General features: G+C 43.9%; 47 non-coding genes and 12 pseudogenes across 47 annotated transcripts; all 59 read left to right on the top strand.

The window, feature by feature from the left end:
- The first annotated feature begins 34 nt into the window (after nt 1-34).
- On the top strand, nt 35-153 carry LOC131719287 (5S ribosomal RNA). The gene has a single exon (XR_009318184.1). It is a non-coding gene; the product is annotated as a 5S ribosomal RNA (ribosomal RNA).
- A 100-nt stretch (nt 154-253) lies between these two features.
- Nucleotides 254-372, top strand: LOC131719286 (5S ribosomal RNA). Its single transcript, XR_009318183.1, has one exon. It is a non-coding gene; the product is annotated as a 5S ribosomal RNA (ribosomal RNA).
- Nucleotides 373-472: 100 nt separating this feature from the next.
- LOC131719285 (5S ribosomal RNA) lies at nt 473-591 on the top strand. The gene has a single exon (XR_009318182.1). It is a non-coding gene; the product is annotated as a 5S ribosomal RNA (ribosomal RNA).
- Nucleotides 592-705: 114 nt separating this feature from the next.
- Nucleotides 706-824, top strand: LOC131719284 (5S ribosomal RNA). Its single transcript, XR_009318181.1, has one exon. It is a non-coding gene; the product is annotated as a 5S ribosomal RNA (ribosomal RNA).
- A 114-nt stretch (nt 825-938) lies between these two features.
- LOC131711989 (5S ribosomal RNA) lies at nt 939-1057 on the top strand. Its single transcript, XR_009313878.1, has one exon. It is a non-coding gene; the product is annotated as a 5S ribosomal RNA (ribosomal RNA).
- Nucleotides 1058-1171: 114 nt separating this feature from the next.
- On the top strand, nt 1172-1280 carry LOC131715174 (5S ribosomal RNA; annotated as a pseudogene).
- A 100-nt stretch (nt 1281-1380) lies between these two features.
- On the top strand, nt 1381-1499 carry LOC131719283 (5S ribosomal RNA). The gene has a single exon (XR_009318180.1). It is a non-coding gene; the product is annotated as a 5S ribosomal RNA (ribosomal RNA).
- A 100-nt stretch (nt 1500-1599) lies between these two features.
- Nucleotides 1600-1718, top strand: LOC131711090 (5S ribosomal RNA). The gene has a single exon (XR_009312972.1). It is a non-coding gene; the product is annotated as a 5S ribosomal RNA (ribosomal RNA).
- Nucleotides 1719-1818: 100 nt separating this feature from the next.
- LOC131720779 (5S ribosomal RNA) lies at nt 1819-1937 on the top strand. Its single transcript, XR_009319676.1, has one exon. It is a non-coding gene; the product is annotated as a 5S ribosomal RNA (ribosomal RNA).
- A 100-nt stretch (nt 1938-2037) lies between these two features.
- On the top strand, nt 2038-2156 carry LOC131719282 (5S ribosomal RNA). The gene has a single exon (XR_009318179.1). It is a non-coding gene; the product is annotated as a 5S ribosomal RNA (ribosomal RNA).
- Nucleotides 2157-2256: 100 nt separating this feature from the next.
- Nucleotides 2257-2375, top strand: LOC131712845 (5S ribosomal RNA). The gene has a single exon (XR_009314733.1). It is a non-coding gene; the product is annotated as a 5S ribosomal RNA (ribosomal RNA).
- Nucleotides 2376-2475: 100 nt separating this feature from the next.
- On the top strand, nt 2476-2594 carry LOC131719281 (5S ribosomal RNA). The gene has a single exon (XR_009318178.1). It is a non-coding gene; the product is annotated as a 5S ribosomal RNA (ribosomal RNA).
- A 100-nt stretch (nt 2595-2694) lies between these two features.
- On the top strand, nt 2695-2813 carry LOC131719280 (5S ribosomal RNA). The gene has a single exon (XR_009318177.1). It is a non-coding gene; the product is annotated as a 5S ribosomal RNA (ribosomal RNA).
- Nucleotides 2814-2913: 100 nt separating this feature from the next.
- LOC131719279 (5S ribosomal RNA) lies at nt 2914-3032 on the top strand. Its single transcript, XR_009318176.1, has one exon. It is a non-coding gene; the product is annotated as a 5S ribosomal RNA (ribosomal RNA).
- Nucleotides 3033-3146: 114 nt separating this feature from the next.
- On the top strand, nt 3147-3265 carry LOC131719278 (5S ribosomal RNA). The gene has a single exon (XR_009318175.1). It is a non-coding gene; the product is annotated as a 5S ribosomal RNA (ribosomal RNA).
- Nucleotides 3266-3379: 114 nt separating this feature from the next.
- Nucleotides 3380-3498, top strand: LOC131719277 (5S ribosomal RNA). Its single transcript, XR_009318174.1, has one exon. It is a non-coding gene; the product is annotated as a 5S ribosomal RNA (ribosomal RNA).
- A 100-nt stretch (nt 3499-3598) lies between these two features.
- On the top strand, nt 3599-3717 carry LOC131719276 (5S ribosomal RNA). The gene has a single exon (XR_009318173.1). It is a non-coding gene; the product is annotated as a 5S ribosomal RNA (ribosomal RNA).
- A 100-nt stretch (nt 3718-3817) lies between these two features.
- Nucleotides 3818-3936, top strand: LOC131719275 (5S ribosomal RNA). The gene has a single exon (XR_009318172.1). It is a non-coding gene; the product is annotated as a 5S ribosomal RNA (ribosomal RNA).
- Nucleotides 3937-4036: 100 nt separating this feature from the next.
- LOC131711677 (5S ribosomal RNA) lies at nt 4037-4155 on the top strand. The gene has a single exon (XR_009313565.1). It is a non-coding gene; the product is annotated as a 5S ribosomal RNA (ribosomal RNA).
- A 114-nt stretch (nt 4156-4269) lies between these two features.
- Nucleotides 4270-4388, top strand: LOC131719273 (5S ribosomal RNA). The gene has a single exon (XR_009318170.1). It is a non-coding gene; the product is annotated as a 5S ribosomal RNA (ribosomal RNA).
- Nucleotides 4389-4488: 100 nt separating this feature from the next.
- LOC131713446 (5S ribosomal RNA) lies at nt 4489-4607 on the top strand (annotated as a pseudogene).
- A 100-nt stretch (nt 4608-4707) lies between these two features.
- Nucleotides 4708-4816, top strand: LOC131714213 (5S ribosomal RNA; annotated as a pseudogene).
- Nucleotides 4817-4930: 114 nt separating this feature from the next.
- LOC131719272 (5S ribosomal RNA) lies at nt 4931-5049 on the top strand. The gene has a single exon (XR_009318169.1). It is a non-coding gene; the product is annotated as a 5S ribosomal RNA (ribosomal RNA).
- A 114-nt stretch (nt 5050-5163) lies between these two features.
- LOC131719271 (5S ribosomal RNA) lies at nt 5164-5282 on the top strand. The gene has a single exon (XR_009318168.1). It is a non-coding gene; the product is annotated as a 5S ribosomal RNA (ribosomal RNA).
- A 114-nt stretch (nt 5283-5396) lies between these two features.
- Nucleotides 5397-5515, top strand: LOC131719270 (5S ribosomal RNA). The gene has a single exon (XR_009318167.1). It is a non-coding gene; the product is annotated as a 5S ribosomal RNA (ribosomal RNA).
- Nucleotides 5516-5615: 100 nt separating this feature from the next.
- LOC131712981 (5S ribosomal RNA) lies at nt 5616-5734 on the top strand. Its single transcript, XR_009314868.1, has one exon. It is a non-coding gene; the product is annotated as a 5S ribosomal RNA (ribosomal RNA).
- Nucleotides 5735-5848: 114 nt separating this feature from the next.
- LOC131719269 (5S ribosomal RNA) lies at nt 5849-5967 on the top strand. Its single transcript, XR_009318166.1, has one exon. It is a non-coding gene; the product is annotated as a 5S ribosomal RNA (ribosomal RNA).
- A 100-nt stretch (nt 5968-6067) lies between these two features.
- LOC131719268 (5S ribosomal RNA) lies at nt 6068-6186 on the top strand. The gene has a single exon (XR_009318165.1). It is a non-coding gene; the product is annotated as a 5S ribosomal RNA (ribosomal RNA).
- Nucleotides 6187-6286: 100 nt separating this feature from the next.
- On the top strand, nt 6287-6405 carry LOC131719267 (5S ribosomal RNA). Its single transcript, XR_009318164.1, has one exon. It is a non-coding gene; the product is annotated as a 5S ribosomal RNA (ribosomal RNA).
- A 100-nt stretch (nt 6406-6505) lies between these two features.
- Nucleotides 6506-6624, top strand: LOC131719266 (5S ribosomal RNA). The gene has a single exon (XR_009318163.1). It is a non-coding gene; the product is annotated as a 5S ribosomal RNA (ribosomal RNA).
- Nucleotides 6625-6738: 114 nt separating this feature from the next.
- LOC131709871 (5S ribosomal RNA) lies at nt 6739-6857 on the top strand. The gene has a single exon (XR_009311735.1). It is a non-coding gene; the product is annotated as a 5S ribosomal RNA (ribosomal RNA).
- Nucleotides 6858-6971: 114 nt separating this feature from the next.
- On the top strand, nt 6972-7080 carry LOC131715355 (5S ribosomal RNA; annotated as a pseudogene).
- Nucleotides 7081-7180: 100 nt separating this feature from the next.
- Nucleotides 7181-7299, top strand: LOC131719265 (5S ribosomal RNA). Its single transcript, XR_009318162.1, has one exon. It is a non-coding gene; the product is annotated as a 5S ribosomal RNA (ribosomal RNA).
- Nucleotides 7300-7399: 100 nt separating this feature from the next.
- On the top strand, nt 7400-7508 carry LOC131715352 (5S ribosomal RNA; annotated as a pseudogene).
- Nucleotides 7509-7608: 100 nt separating this feature from the next.
- On the top strand, nt 7609-7727 carry LOC131719264 (5S ribosomal RNA). The gene has a single exon (XR_009318161.1). It is a non-coding gene; the product is annotated as a 5S ribosomal RNA (ribosomal RNA).
- A 100-nt stretch (nt 7728-7827) lies between these two features.
- LOC131715173 (5S ribosomal RNA) lies at nt 7828-7936 on the top strand (annotated as a pseudogene).
- Nucleotides 7937-8048: 112 nt separating this feature from the next.
- Nucleotides 8049-8167, top strand: LOC131713621 (5S ribosomal RNA; annotated as a pseudogene).
- A 114-nt stretch (nt 8168-8281) lies between these two features.
- On the top strand, nt 8282-8400 carry LOC131719262 (5S ribosomal RNA). Its single transcript, XR_009318159.1, has one exon. It is a non-coding gene; the product is annotated as a 5S ribosomal RNA (ribosomal RNA).
- A 114-nt stretch (nt 8401-8514) lies between these two features.
- LOC131713618 (5S ribosomal RNA) lies at nt 8515-8633 on the top strand (annotated as a pseudogene).
- A 100-nt stretch (nt 8634-8733) lies between these two features.
- LOC131713447 (5S ribosomal RNA) lies at nt 8734-8852 on the top strand (annotated as a pseudogene).
- Nucleotides 8853-8966: 114 nt separating this feature from the next.
- Nucleotides 8967-9085, top strand: LOC131719261 (5S ribosomal RNA). Its single transcript, XR_009318158.1, has one exon. It is a non-coding gene; the product is annotated as a 5S ribosomal RNA (ribosomal RNA).
- Nucleotides 9086-9199: 114 nt separating this feature from the next.
- On the top strand, nt 9200-9318 carry LOC131717465 (5S ribosomal RNA). Its single transcript, XR_009316352.1, has one exon. It is a non-coding gene; the product is annotated as a 5S ribosomal RNA (ribosomal RNA).
- Nucleotides 9319-9418: 100 nt separating this feature from the next.
- On the top strand, nt 9419-9537 carry LOC131719260 (5S ribosomal RNA). Its single transcript, XR_009318157.1, has one exon. It is a non-coding gene; the product is annotated as a 5S ribosomal RNA (ribosomal RNA).
- Nucleotides 9538-9651: 114 nt separating this feature from the next.
- Nucleotides 9652-9770, top strand: LOC131719259 (5S ribosomal RNA). Its single transcript, XR_009318156.1, has one exon. It is a non-coding gene; the product is annotated as a 5S ribosomal RNA (ribosomal RNA).
- A 114-nt stretch (nt 9771-9884) lies between these two features.
- Nucleotides 9885-10003, top strand: LOC131719258 (5S ribosomal RNA). Its single transcript, XR_009318155.1, has one exon. It is a non-coding gene; the product is annotated as a 5S ribosomal RNA (ribosomal RNA).
- A 100-nt stretch (nt 10004-10103) lies between these two features.
- Nucleotides 10104-10222, top strand: LOC131712980 (5S ribosomal RNA). Its single transcript, XR_009314867.1, has one exon. It is a non-coding gene; the product is annotated as a 5S ribosomal RNA (ribosomal RNA).
- A 114-nt stretch (nt 10223-10336) lies between these two features.
- LOC131719257 (5S ribosomal RNA) lies at nt 10337-10455 on the top strand. Its single transcript, XR_009318154.1, has one exon. It is a non-coding gene; the product is annotated as a 5S ribosomal RNA (ribosomal RNA).
- Nucleotides 10456-10555: 100 nt separating this feature from the next.
- On the top strand, nt 10556-10674 carry LOC131719256 (5S ribosomal RNA). The gene has a single exon (XR_009318153.1). It is a non-coding gene; the product is annotated as a 5S ribosomal RNA (ribosomal RNA).
- Nucleotides 10675-10774: 100 nt separating this feature from the next.
- On the top strand, nt 10775-10893 carry LOC131719255 (5S ribosomal RNA). The gene has a single exon (XR_009318152.1). It is a non-coding gene; the product is annotated as a 5S ribosomal RNA (ribosomal RNA).
- Nucleotides 10894-10993: 100 nt separating this feature from the next.
- LOC131719254 (5S ribosomal RNA) lies at nt 10994-11112 on the top strand. Its single transcript, XR_009318151.1, has one exon. It is a non-coding gene; the product is annotated as a 5S ribosomal RNA (ribosomal RNA).
- A 114-nt stretch (nt 11113-11226) lies between these two features.
- LOC131709870 (5S ribosomal RNA) lies at nt 11227-11345 on the top strand. The gene has a single exon (XR_009311734.1). It is a non-coding gene; the product is annotated as a 5S ribosomal RNA (ribosomal RNA).
- Nucleotides 11346-11459: 114 nt separating this feature from the next.
- LOC131715351 (5S ribosomal RNA) lies at nt 11460-11568 on the top strand (annotated as a pseudogene).
- Nucleotides 11569-11668: 100 nt separating this feature from the next.
- LOC131719253 (5S ribosomal RNA) lies at nt 11669-11787 on the top strand. The gene has a single exon (XR_009318149.1). It is a non-coding gene; the product is annotated as a 5S ribosomal RNA (ribosomal RNA).
- Nucleotides 11788-11887: 100 nt separating this feature from the next.
- LOC131715350 (5S ribosomal RNA) lies at nt 11888-11996 on the top strand (annotated as a pseudogene).
- Nucleotides 11997-12096: 100 nt separating this feature from the next.
- LOC131719251 (5S ribosomal RNA) lies at nt 12097-12215 on the top strand. The gene has a single exon (XR_009318147.1). It is a non-coding gene; the product is annotated as a 5S ribosomal RNA (ribosomal RNA).
- A 100-nt stretch (nt 12216-12315) lies between these two features.
- On the top strand, nt 12316-12434 carry LOC131710098 (5S ribosomal RNA). Its single transcript, XR_009311967.1, has one exon. It is a non-coding gene; the product is annotated as a 5S ribosomal RNA (ribosomal RNA).
- Nucleotides 12435-12548: 114 nt separating this feature from the next.
- LOC131715996 (5S ribosomal RNA) lies at nt 12549-12657 on the top strand (annotated as a pseudogene).
- Nucleotides 12658-12757: 100 nt separating this feature from the next.
- On the top strand, nt 12758-12876 carry LOC131719250 (5S ribosomal RNA). Its single transcript, XR_009318146.1, has one exon. It is a non-coding gene; the product is annotated as a 5S ribosomal RNA (ribosomal RNA).
- Nucleotides 12877-12976: 100 nt separating this feature from the next.
- LOC131719249 (5S ribosomal RNA) lies at nt 12977-13095 on the top strand. The gene has a single exon (XR_009318145.1). It is a non-coding gene; the product is annotated as a 5S ribosomal RNA (ribosomal RNA).
- Nucleotides 13096-13192: the final 97 nt, after the last annotated feature.

Genomic DNA, 13192 nt, shown 5'->3' with positions numbered 1-13192 from the left:
TAAACATAAAAGTCATGAAAGCAGAAATGCAATCGCCTGCGGCCACACCACCTTGAATAAGCCTGATCTCGTCTGATCTCAGAAGCTAAGCAATGTTGGGCTTGGTTAGTACTTGGATGGGAGACCACCTGGGAATATCAAGTGCTGCAGGCATTACATTTTACAATTGAAATGTGTGGAGGACAAAAGGAAATTTTCGAGGAATCACCCCCAGCTCACTAAACATAAAAGTCATGAAAGCAGAAATGCAATCGCCTGCGGCCACACCACCTTGAATAAGCCTGATCTCGTCTGATCTCAGAAGCTAAGCAATGTTGGGCTTGGTTAGTACTTGGATGGGAGACCACCTGGGAATATCAAGTGCTGCAGGCATTACATTTTACAATTGAAATGTGTGGAGGACAAAAGGAAATTTTGGAGGAATCACCCCCAGCTCACTAAACATAAAAGTCATGAAAGCAGAAATGCAATCGCCTGCGGCCACACCACCTTGAATAAGCCTGATCTCGTCTGATCTCAGAAGCTAAGCAATGTTGGGCTTGGTTAGTACTTGGATGGGAGACCACCTGGGAATATCAAGTGCTGCAGGCATTACATTTTTGTAATTACATTTTACAATTGAAATGTGTGGAGGACAAAAGGAAATTTTGGAGGAATCACCCCCAGCTCACTAAACATAAAAGTCATGAAAGCAGAAATGCAATCGCCTGCGGCCACACCACCTTGAATAAGCCTGATCTCGTCTGATCTCAGAAGCTAAGCAATGTTGGGCTTGGTTAGTACTTGGATGGGAGACCACCTGGGAATATCAAGTGCTGCAGGCATTACATTTTTGTAATTACATTTTACAATTGAAATGTGTGGAGGACAAAAGGAAATTTTGGAGGAATCACCCCCAGCTCACTAAACATAAAAGTCATGAAAGCAGAAATGCAATCACCTGCGGCCACACCACCTTGCATAAGCCTGATCTCGTCTGATCTCAGAAGCTAAGCAATGTTGGGCTTGGTTAGTACTTGGATGGGAGACCACCTGGGAATATCAAGTGCTGCAGGCATTACATTTTTGTAATTACATTTTACAATTGAAATGTGTGGAGGACAAAAGGAAATTTTGGAGGAATCACCCCCAGCTCACTAAACATAAGAGTCATGAAAGCAGAAATGCAATCGCCTGCGGCCACACCACCTTGAATAAGCCTGATCTCAGAAGCTAAGCAATGTTGGGCTTGGTTAGTACTTGGATGGGAGACCACCTGGGAATATCAAGTGCTGCAGGCATTACATTTTACAATTGAAATGTGTGGAGGACAAAAGGAAATTTTGGAGGAATCACCCCCAGCTCACTAAACATAAAAGTCATGAAAGCAGAAATGCAATCGCCTGCGGCCACACCACCTTGAATAAGCCTGATCTCGTCTGATCTCAGAAGCTAAGCAATGTTGGGCTTGGTTAGTACTTGGATGGGAGACCACCTGGGAATATCAAGTGCTGCAGGCATTACATTTTACAATTGAAATGTGTGGAGGACAAAAGGAAATTTTGGAGGAATCACCCCCAGCTCACTAAACATAAAAGTCATGAAAGCAGAAATGCAATCGCCTGCGGCCACACCACCTTGAATAAGCCTGATCTCGTCTGATCTCAGAAGCTAAGCAATGTTGGGCTTGGTTAGTACTTGGATGGGAGACCACCTGGGAATATCAAGTGCTGCAGACATTACATTTTACAATTGAAATGTGTGGAGGACAAAAGGAAATTTTGGAGGAATCACCCCCAGCTCACTAAACATAAAAGTCATGAAAGCAGAAATGCAATCGCCTGCGGCCACACCACCTTGAATAAGCCTGATCTCGTCTGATCTCAGAAGCTAAGCAATGTTGGGCTTGGTTAGTACTTGGATGGGAGACCACGTGGGAATATCAAGTGCTGCAGGCATTACATTTTACAATTGAAATGTGTGGAGGACAAAAGGAAATTTTGGAGGAATCACCCCCAGCTCACTAAACATAAAAGTCATGAAAGCAGAAATGCAATCGCCTGCGGCCACACCACCTTGAATAAGCCTGATCTCGTCTGATCTCAGAAGCTAAGCAATGTTGGGCTTGGTTAGTACTTGGATGGGAGACCACCTGGGAATATCAAGTGCTGCAGGCATTACATTTTACAATTGAAATGTGTGGAGGACAAAAGGAAATTTTGGAGGAATCACCCCCAGCTCACTAAACATAAAAGTCATGAAAGCAGAAATGCAATCGCCTGCGGCCACACCACCTTGAATAAGCCTGATCTCGTCTGATCTCAGAAGCTAAGCAATGTTGGGCTTGGTTAGTACTTGGATTGGAGACCACCTGGGAATATCAAGTGCTGCAGGCATTACATTTTACAATTGAAATGTGTGGAGGACAAAAGGAAATTTTGGAGGAATCACCCCCAGCTCACTAAACATAAAAGTCATGAAAGCAGAAATGCAATCGCCTGCGGCCACACCACCTTGAATAAGCCTGATCTCGTCTGATCTCAGAAGCTAAGCAATGTTGGGCTTGGTTAGTACTTGGATGGGAGACCACCTGGGAATATCAAGTGCTGCAGGCATTACATTTTAGAATTGAAATGTGTGGAGGACAAAAGGAAATTTTGGAGGAATCACCCCCAGCTCACTAAACATAAAAGTCATGAAAGCAGAAATGCAATCGCCTGCGGCCACACCACCTTGAATAAGCCTGATCTCGTCTGATCTCAGAAGCTAAGCAATGTTGGGCTTGGTTAGTACTTGGATGGGAGACCACCTGGGAATATCAAGTGCTGCAGGCATTACATTTTACAATTGAAATGTGTGGAGGACAAAAGGAAATTTTGGAGGAATCACCCCCAGCTCACTAAACATAAAAGTCATGAAAGCAGAAATGCAATCGCCTGCGGCCACACCACCTTGAATAAGCCTGATCTCGTCTGATCTCAGAAGCTAAGCAATGTTGGGCTTGGTTAGTACTTGGATGGGAGACCACCTGGGAATATCAAGTGCTGCAGGCATTACATTTTAGTAATTACATTTTACAATTGAAATGTGTGGAGGACAAAAGGAAATTTTGGAGGAATCACCCCCAGCTCACTAAACATAAAAGTCATGAAAGCAGAAATGCAATCGCCTGCGGCCACACCACCTTGAATAAGCCTGATCTCGTCTGATCTCAGAAGCTAAGCAATGTTGGGCTTGGTTAGTACTTGGATGGGAGACCACCTGGGAATATCAAGTGCTGCAGGCATTACATTTTTGTAATTACATTTTACAATTGAAATGTGTGGAGGACAAAAGGAAATTTTGGAGGAATCACCCCCAGCTCACTAAACATAAAAGTCATGAAAGCAGAAATGCAATCGCCTGCGGCCACACCACCTTGAATAAGCCTGATCTCGTCTGATCTCAGAAGCTAAGCAATGTTGGGCTTGGTTAGTACTTGGATGGGAGACCACCTGGGAATATCAAGTGCTGCAGGCATTACATTTTACAATTGAAATGTGTGGAGGACAAAAGGAAATTTTGGAGGAATCACCCCCAGCTCACTAAACATAAAAGTCATGAAAGCAGAAATGCAATCGCCTGCGGCCACACCACCTTGAATAAGCCTGATCTCGTCTGATCTCAGAAGCTAAGCAATGTTGGGCTTGGTTAGTACTTGGATGGGAGACCACCTGGGAATATCAAGTGCTGCAGGCATTACATTTTACAATTGAAATGTGTGGAGGACAAAAGGAAATTTTGGAGGAATCACCCCCAGCTCACTAAACATAAAAGTCATGAAAGCAGAAATGCAATCGCCTGCGGCCACACCACCTTGAATAAGCCTGATCTCGTCTGATCTCAGAAGCTAAGCAATGTTGGGCTTGGTTAGTACTTGGATGGGAGACCACCTGGGAATATCAAGTGCTGCAGGCATTACATTTTACAATTGAAATGTGTGGAGGACAAAAGGAAATTTTGGAGGAATCACCCCCAGCTCACTAAACATAAAAGTCATGAAAGCAGAAATGCAATCGCCTGCGGCCACACCACCTTGAATAAGCCTGATCTCGTCTGATCTCAGAAGCTAAGCAATGTTGGGCTTGGTTAGTACTTGGATGGCAGACCACCTGGGAATATCAAGTGCTGCAGGCATTACATTTTTGTAATTACATTTTACAATTGAAATGTGTGGAGGACAAAAGGAAATTTTGGAGGAATCACCCCCAGCTCACTAAACATAAAAGTCATGAAAGCAGAAATGCAATCGCCTGCGGCCACACCACCTTGAATAAGCCTGATCTCGTCTGATCTCAGAAGCTAAGCAATGTTGGGCTTGGTTAGTACTTGGATGGGAGACCACCTGGGAATATCAAGTGCTGCAGGCATTACATTTTACAATTGAAATGTGTGGAGGACAAAAGGAAATTTTGGAGGAATCACCCCCAGCTCACTAAACATAAAAGTCATGAAAGCAGAAATGCAATCGCCTGCGGCCACACCACCTTGAATAAGCCTGAACTCGTCTAATCTCAGAAGCTAAGCAATGTTGGGCTTGGTTAGTACTTGGATGGGAGACCACCTGGGAATATCAAGTGCTGCAGGCATTACATTTTACAATTGAAATGTGTGGAGGACAAAAGGAAATTTTGGAGGAATCACCCCCAGCTCACTAAACATAAAAGTCATGAAAGCAGAAATGCAATCGCCTGCGGCCATACCACCTTGAATAAGCCTGATCTCAGAAGCTAAGCAATGTTGGGCTTGGTTAGTACTTGGATGGGAGACCACCTGGGAATATCAAGTGCTGCAGGCATTACATTTTTGTAATTACATTTTACAATTGAAATGTGTGGAGGACAAAAGGAAATTTTGGAGGAATCACCCCCAGCTCACTAAACATAAAAGTCATGAAAGCAGAAATGCAATCGCCTGCGGCCACACCACCTTGAATAAGCCTGATCTCGTCTGATCTCAGAAGCTAAGCAATGTTGGGCTTGGTTAGTACTTGGATGGGAGACCACCTGGGAATATCAAGTGCTGCAGGCATTACATTTTAGTAATTACATTTTACAATTGAAATGTGTGGAGGACAAAAGGAAATTTTGGAGGAATCACCCCCAGCTCACTAAACATAAAAGTCATGAAAGCAGAAATGCAATCGCCTGCGGCCACACCACCTTGAATAAGCCTGATCTCGTCTGATCTCAGAAGCTAAGCAATGTTGGGCTTGGTTAGTACTTGGATGGGAGACCACCTGGGAATATCAAGTGCTGCAGGCATTACATTTTAGTAATTACATTTTACAATTGAAATGTGTGGAGGACAAAAGGAAATTTTGGAGGAATCACCCCCAGCTCACTAAACATAAAAGTCATGAAAGCAGAAATGCAATCGCCTGCGGCCACACCACCTTGAATAAGCCTGATCTCGTCTGATCTCAGAAGCTAAGCAATGTTGGGCTTGGTTAGTACTTGGATGGGAGACCACCTGGGAATATCAAGTGCTGCAGGCATTACATTTTACAATTGAAATGTGTGGAGGACAAAAGGAAATTTTGGAGGAATCACCCCCAGCTCACTAAACATAAAAGTCATGAAAGCAGAAATGCAATCGCCTGCGGCCACACCACCTTGAATAAGCCTGATCTCGTCTGATCTCAGAAGCTAAGCAATGTTGGGCTTGGTTAGTACTTGGATGGGAGACAACCTGGGAATATCAAGTGCTGCAGGCATTACATTTTTGTAATTACATTTTACAATTGAAATGTGTGGAGGACAAAAGGAAATTTTGGAGGAATCACCCCCAGCTCACTAAACATAAAAGTCATGAAAGCAGAAATGCCATCGCCTGCGGCCACACCACCTTGAATAAGCCTGATCTCGTCTGATCTCAGAAGCTAAGCAATGTTGGGCTTGGTTAGTACTTGGATGGGAGACCACCTGGGAATATCAAGTGCTGCAGGCATTACATTTTACAATTGAAATGTGTGGAGGACAAAAGGAAATTTTGGAGGAATCACCCCCAGCTCACTAAACATAAAAGTCATGAAAGCAGAAATGCCATCGCCTGCGGCCACACCACCTTGAATAAGCCTGATCTCGTCTGATCTCAGAAGCTAAGCAATGTTGGGCTTGGTTAGTACTTGGATGGGAGACCACCTGGGAATATCAAGTGCTGCAGGCATTACATTTTACAATTGAAATGTGTGGAGGACAAAAGGAAATTTTGGAGGAATCACCCCCAGCTCACTAAACATAAAAGTCATGAAAGCAGAAATGCCATCGCCTGCGGCCACACCACCTTGAATAAGCCTGATCTCGTCTGATCTCAGAAGCTAAGCAATGTTGGGCTTGGTTAGTACTTGGATGGGAGACCACCTGGGAATATCAAGTGCTGCAGGCATTACATTTTACAATAGAAATGTGTGGAGGACAAAAGGAAATTTTGGAGGAATCACCCCCAGCTCACTAAACATAAAAGTCATGAAACCAGAAATGCAATCGCCTGCGGCCACACCACCTTGAATAAGCCTGATCTCGTCTGATCTCAGAAGCTAAGCAATGTTGGGCTTGGTTAGTACTTGGATGGGAGACCACCTGGGAATATCAAGTGCTGCAGGCATTACATTTTTGTAATTACATTTTACAATAGAAATGTGTGGAGGACAAAAGGAAATTTTGGAGGAATCACCCCCAGCTCACTAAACATAAAAGTCATGAAAGCAGAAATGCAATCGCCTGCGGCCACACCACCTTGAATAAGCCTGATCTCGTTTGATCTCAGAAGCTAAGCAATGTTGGGCTTGGTTAGTACTTGGATGGGAGACCACCTGGGAATATCAAGTGCTGCAGGCATTACATTTTTGTAATTACATTTTACAATTGAAATGTGTGGAGGACAAAAGGAAATTTTGGAGGAATCACCCCCAGCTCACTAAACATAAAAGTCATGAAAGCAGAAATGCAATCGCCTGCGGCCACACCTCCTTGAATAAGCCTGATCTCAGAAGCTAAGCAATGTTGGGCTTGGTTAGTACTTGGATGGGAGACCACCTGGGAATATCAAGTGCTGCAGGCATTACATTTTACAATTGAAATGTGTGGAGGACAAAAGGAAATTTTGGAGGAATCACCCCCAGCTCACTAAACATAAAAGTCATGAAAGCAGAAATGCAATCGCCTGCGGCCACACCACCTTGAATAAGCCTGATCTCGTCTGATCTCAGAAGCTAAGCAATGTTGGGCTTGGTTAGTACTTGGATGGGAGACCACCTGGGAATATCAAGTGCTGCAGGCATTACATTTTACAATTGAAATGTGTGGAGGACAAAAGGAAATTTTGGAGGAATCACCCCCAGCTCACTAAACATAAAAGTCATGAAAGCAGAAATGCAATCGCCTGCGGCCACACCTCCTTGAATAAGCCTGATCTCAGAAGCTAAGCAATGTTGGGCTTGGTTAGTACTTGGATGGGAGACCACCTGGGAATATCAAGTGCTGCAGGCATTACATTTTACAATTGAAATGTGTGGAGGACAAAAGGAAATTTTGGAGGAATCACCCCCAGCTCACTAAACATAAAAGTCATGAAAGCAGAAATGCAATCGCCTGCGGCCACACCACCTTGAATAAGCCTGATCTCGTCTGATCTCAGAAGCTAAGCAATGTTGGGCTTGGTTAGTACTTGGATGGGAGACCACCTGGGAATATCAAGTGCTGCAGGCATTACATTTTACAATTGAAATGTGTGGAGGACAAAAGGAAATTTTGGAGGAATCACCCCCAGCTCACTAAACATAAAAGTCATGAAAGCAGAAATGCAATCGCCTGCGGCCACACCACCTTGAATAAGCCTGATCTCAGAAGCTAAGCAATGTTGGGCTTGGTTAGTACTTGGATGGGAGACCACCTGGGAATATCAAGTGCTGCAGGCATTACATTTTAGTAATTACATTTTACAATTGAAATGTGTGGGACAAAAGGAAATTTTGGAGGAATCACCCCCAGCTCACTAAACATAAAAGTCATGAAAGCAGAAATGCAATCACCTGCGGCCACACCACCTTGAATAAGCCTGATCTCGTCTGATCTCAGAAGCTAAGCAATGTTGCGCTTGGTTAGTACTTGGATGGGAGACCACCTGGGAATATCAAGTGCTGCAGGCATTACATTTTTGTAATTACATTTTACAATTGAAATGTGTGGAGGACAAAAGGAAATTTTGGAGGAATCACCCCCAGCTCACTAAACATAAAAGTCATGAAAGCAGGAATGCAATCGCCTGCGGCCACACCACCTTGAATAAGCCTGATCTCGTCTGATCTCAGAAGCTAAGCAATGTTGGGCTTGGTTAGTACTTGGATGGGAGACCACCTGGGAATATCAAGTGCTGCAGGCATTACATTTTTGTAATTACATTTTACAATTGAAATGTGTGGAGGACAAAAGGAAATTTTGGAGGAATCACCCCCAGCTCACTAAACATAAAAGTCATGAAAGCAGAAAAGCAGTCGCTTGCGGCCACACCACCTTGAATAAGCCTGATCTCGTCTTATCTCAGAAGCTAAGCAATGTTGGGCTTGGTTAGTACTTGGATGGGAGACCACCTGGGAATATCAAGTGCTGCAGGCATTACATTTTACAATTGAAATGTGTGGAGGACAAAAGGAAATTTTGGAGGAATCACCCCCAGCTCACTAAACATAAAAGTCATGAAAGCAGAAAAGCAGTCGCCTGAGGCCACACCACCTTGAATAAGCCTGATCTCGTCTGATCTCAGAAGCTAAGCAATGTTGGGCTTGGTTAGTACTTGGATGGGAGGCCACCTGGGAATATCAAGTGCTGCAGGCATTACATTTTTGTAATTACATTTTACAATTGAAATGTGTGGAGGACAAAAGGAAATTTTGGAGGAATCACCCCCAGCTCACTAAACATAAAAGTCATGAAAGCAGAAATGCAATCGCCTGCGGCCACACCACCTTGAATAAGCCTGATCTCGTCTGATCTCAGAAGCTAAGCAATGTTGGGCTTGGTTAGTACTTGGATGGGAGACCACCTGGGAATATCAAGTGCTGCAGGCATTACATTTTTGTAATTACATTTTACAATTGAAATGTGTGGAGGACAAAAGGAAATTTTGGAGGAATCACCCCCAGCTCACTAAACATAAAAGTCATGAAAGCAGAAATGCAATCGCCTGCAGCCACACCACCTTGAATAAGCCTGATCTCGTCTGATCTCAGAAGCTAAGCAATGTTGGGCTTGGTTAGTACTTGGATGGGAGACCACCTGGGAATACCAAGTGCTGCAGGCATTACATTTTACAATTGAAATGTGTGGAGGACAAAAGGAAATTTTGTAGGAATCACCCCCAGCTCACTAAACATAAAAGTCATGAAAGCAGAAATGCAATCGCCTGCGGCCACACCACCTTGAATAAGCCTGATCTCGTCTGATCTCAGAAGCTAAGCAATGTTGGGCTTGGTTAGTACTTGGATGGGAGACCACCTGGGAATATCAAGTGCTGCAGGCATTACATTTTAGTAATTACATTTTACAATTGAAATGTGTGGAGGACAAAAGGAAATTTTGGAGGAATCACCCCCAGCTCACTAAACATAAAAGTCATGAAAGCAGAAATGCAATCGCCTGCGGCCACACCACCTTGAATAAGCCTGATCTCGTCTGATCTCAGAAGCTAAGCAATGTTGGGCTTGGTTAGTACTTGGATGGGAGACCACCTGGGAATATCAAGTGCTGCAGGCATTACATTTTAGTAATTACATTTTACAATTGAAATGTGTGGAGGACAAAAGGAAATTTTGGAGGAATCACCCCCAGCTCACTAAACATAAAAGTCATGAAAGCAGAAATGCAATCGCCTGCGGCCACACCACCTTGAATAAGCCTGATCTCGTCTGATCTCAGAAGCTAAGCAATGTTGGGCTTGGTTAGTACTTGGATGGGAGACCACCTGGGAATATCAAGTGCTGCAGGCATTACATTTTACAATTGAAATGTGTGGAGGACAAAAGGAAATTTTGGAGGAATCACCCCCAGCTCACTAAACATAAAAGTCATGAAAGCAGAAATGCAATCGCCTGCGGCCACACCACCTTGAATAAGCCTGATCTCGTCTGATCTCAGAAGCTAAGCAATGTTGGGCTTGGTTAGTACTTGGATGGGAGACAACCTGGGAATATCAAGTGCTGCAGGCATTACATTTTTGTAATTACATTTTACAATTGAAATGTGTGGAGGACAAAAGGAAATTTTGGAGGAATCACCCCCAGCTCACTAAACATAAAAGTCATGAAAGCAGAAATGCCATCGCCTGCGGCCACACCACCTTGAATAAGCCTGATCTCGTCTGATCTCAGAAGCTAAGCAATGTTGGGCTTGGTTAGTACTTGGATGGGAGACCACCTGGGAATATCAAGTGCTGCAGGCATTACATTTTACAATTGAAATGTGTGGAGGACAAAAGGAAATTTTGGAGGAATCACCCCCAGCTCACTAAACATAAAAGTCATGAAAGCAGAAATGCCATCGCCTGCGGCCACACCACCTTGAATAAGCCTGATCTCGTCTGATCTCAGAAGCTAAGCAATGTTGGGCTTGGTTAGTACTTGGATGGGAGACCACCTGGGAATATCAAGTGCTGCAGGCATTACATTTTACAATTGAAATGTGTGGAGGACAAAAGGAAATTTTGGAGGAATCACCCCCAGCTCACTAAACATAAAAGTCATGAAAGCAGAAATGCCATCGCCTGCGGCCACACCACCTTGAATAAGCCTGATCTCGTCTGATCTCAGAAGCTAAGCAATGTTGGGCTTGGTTAGTACTTGGATGGGAGACCACCTGGGAATATCAAGTGCTGCAGGCATTACATTTTACAATAGAAATGTGTGGAGGACAAAAGGAAATTTTGGAGGAATCACCCCCAGCTCACTAAACATAAAAGTCATGAAACCAGAAATGCAATCGCCTGCGGCCACACCACCTTGAATAAGCCTGATCTCGTCTGATCTCAGAAGCTAAGCAATGTTGGGCTTGGTTAGTACTTGGATGGGAGACCACCTGGGAATATCAAGTGCTGCAGGCATTACATTTTTGTAATTACATTTTACAATAGAAATGTGTGGAGGACAAAAGGAAATTTTGGAGGAATCACCCCCAGCTCACTAAACATAAAAGTCATGAAAGCAGAAATGCAATCGCCTGCGGCCACACCACCTTGAATAAGCCTGATCTCGTTTGATCTCAGAAGCTAAGCAATGTTGGGCTTGGTTAGTACTTGGATGGGAGACCACCTGGGAATATCAAGTGCTGCAGGCATTACATTTTTGTAATTACATTTTACAATTGAAATGTGTGGAGGACAAAAGGAAATTTTGGAGGAATCACCCCCAGCTCACTAAACATAAAAGTCATGAAAGCAGAAATGCAATCGCCTGCGGCCACACCTCCTTGAATAAGCCTGATCTCAGAAGCTAAGCAATGTTGGGCTTGGTTAGTACTTGGATGGGAGACCACCTGGGAATATCAAGTGCTGCAGGCATTACATTTTACAATTGAAATGTGTGGAGGACAAAAGGAAATTTTGGAGGAATCACCCCCAGCTCACTAAACATAAAAGTCATGAAAGCAGAAATGCAATCGCCTGCGGCCACACCACCTTGAATAAGCCTGATCTCGTCTGATCTCAGAAGCTAAGCAATGTTGGGCTTGGTTAGTACTTGGATGGGAGACCACCTGGGAATATCAAGTGCTGCAGGCATTACATTTTACAATTGAAATGTGTGGAGGACAAAAGGAAATTTTGGAGGAATCACCCCCAGCTCACTAAACATAAAAGTCATGAAAGCAGAAATGCAATCGCCTGCGGCCACACCTCCTTGAATAAGCCTGATCTCAGAAGCTAAGCAATGTTGGGCTTGGTTAGTACTTGGATGGGAGACCACCTGGGAATATCAAGTGCTGCAGGCATTACATTTTACAATTGAAATGTGTGGAGGACAAAAGGAAATTTTGGAGGAATCACCCCCAGCTCACTAAACATAAAAGTCATGAAAGCAGAAATGCAATCGCCTGCGGCCACACCACCTTGAATAAGCCTGATCTCGTCTGATCTCAGAAGCTAAGCAATGTTGGGCTTGGTTAGTACTTGGATGGGAGACCACCTGGGAATATCAAGTGCTGCAGGCATTACATTTTACAATTGAAATGTGTGGAGGACAAAAGGAAATTTTGGAGGAATCACCCCCAGCTCACTAAACATAAAAGTCATGAAAGCAGAAATGCAATCGTCTGCGGCCACACCACCTTGAATAAGCCTGATCTCGTCTGATCTCAGAAGCTAAGCAATGTTGGGCTTGGTTAGTACTTGGATGGGAGACCACCTGGGAATATCAAGTGCTGCAGGCATTACATTTTTGTAATTACATTTTACAATTGAAATGTGTGGAGGACAAAAGGAAATTTTGGAGGAATCACCCCCAGCTCACTAAACATAAAAGTCATGAAAGCAGAAATGCAATCGCCTGCGGCCACACCACCTTGAATAAGCCTGATCTCAGAAGCTAAGCAATGTTGGGCTTGGTTAGTACTTGGATGGGAGACCACCTGGGAATATCAAGTGTTGCAGGTATTACATTTTACAATTGAAATGTGTGGAGGACAAAAGGAAATTTTGGAGGAATCACCCCCAGCTCACTAAACATAAAAGTCATGAAAGCAGAAATGCAATCGCCTGCGGCCACACCACCTTGAATAAGCCTGATCTCGTCTGATCTCAGAAGCTAAGCAATGTTGGGCTTGGTTAGTACTTGGATGGGAGACCACCTGGGAATATCAAGTGCTGCAGGCATTACATTTTACAATTGAAATGTGTGGAGGACAAAAGGAAATTTTGGAGGAATCACCCCCAGCTCACTAAACATAAAAGTCATGAAAGCAGAAATGCAATCGCCTGCGGCCACACCACCTTGAATAAGCCTGATCTCGTCTGATCTCAGAAGCTAAGCAATGTTGGGCTTGGTTAGTACTTGGATGGGAGACCACCTGGGAATATCAAGTGCTGCAGGCATTACATTTTTGTAATTACATTTTACAATTGAAATGTGTGGAGGACAAAAGGAAATTTTGGAGGAATCACCCCCAGCTCACTAAACATAAAAGTCATG

The sequence above is a fragment of the Acipenser ruthenus genome, chromosome 44 (genome assembly GCF_902713425.1).
Source record: "Acipenser ruthenus chromosome 44, fAciRut3.2 maternal haplotype, whole genome shotgun sequence".
In the NCBI taxonomy this organism is placed as follows: Eukaryota; Metazoa; Chordata; class Actinopteri; order Acipenseriformes; family Acipenseridae; genus Acipenser; species Acipenser ruthenus.
Note: the sequence above shows the minus strand (reverse complement) of the source record. Positions and strands in the feature narration are given on the sequence as shown.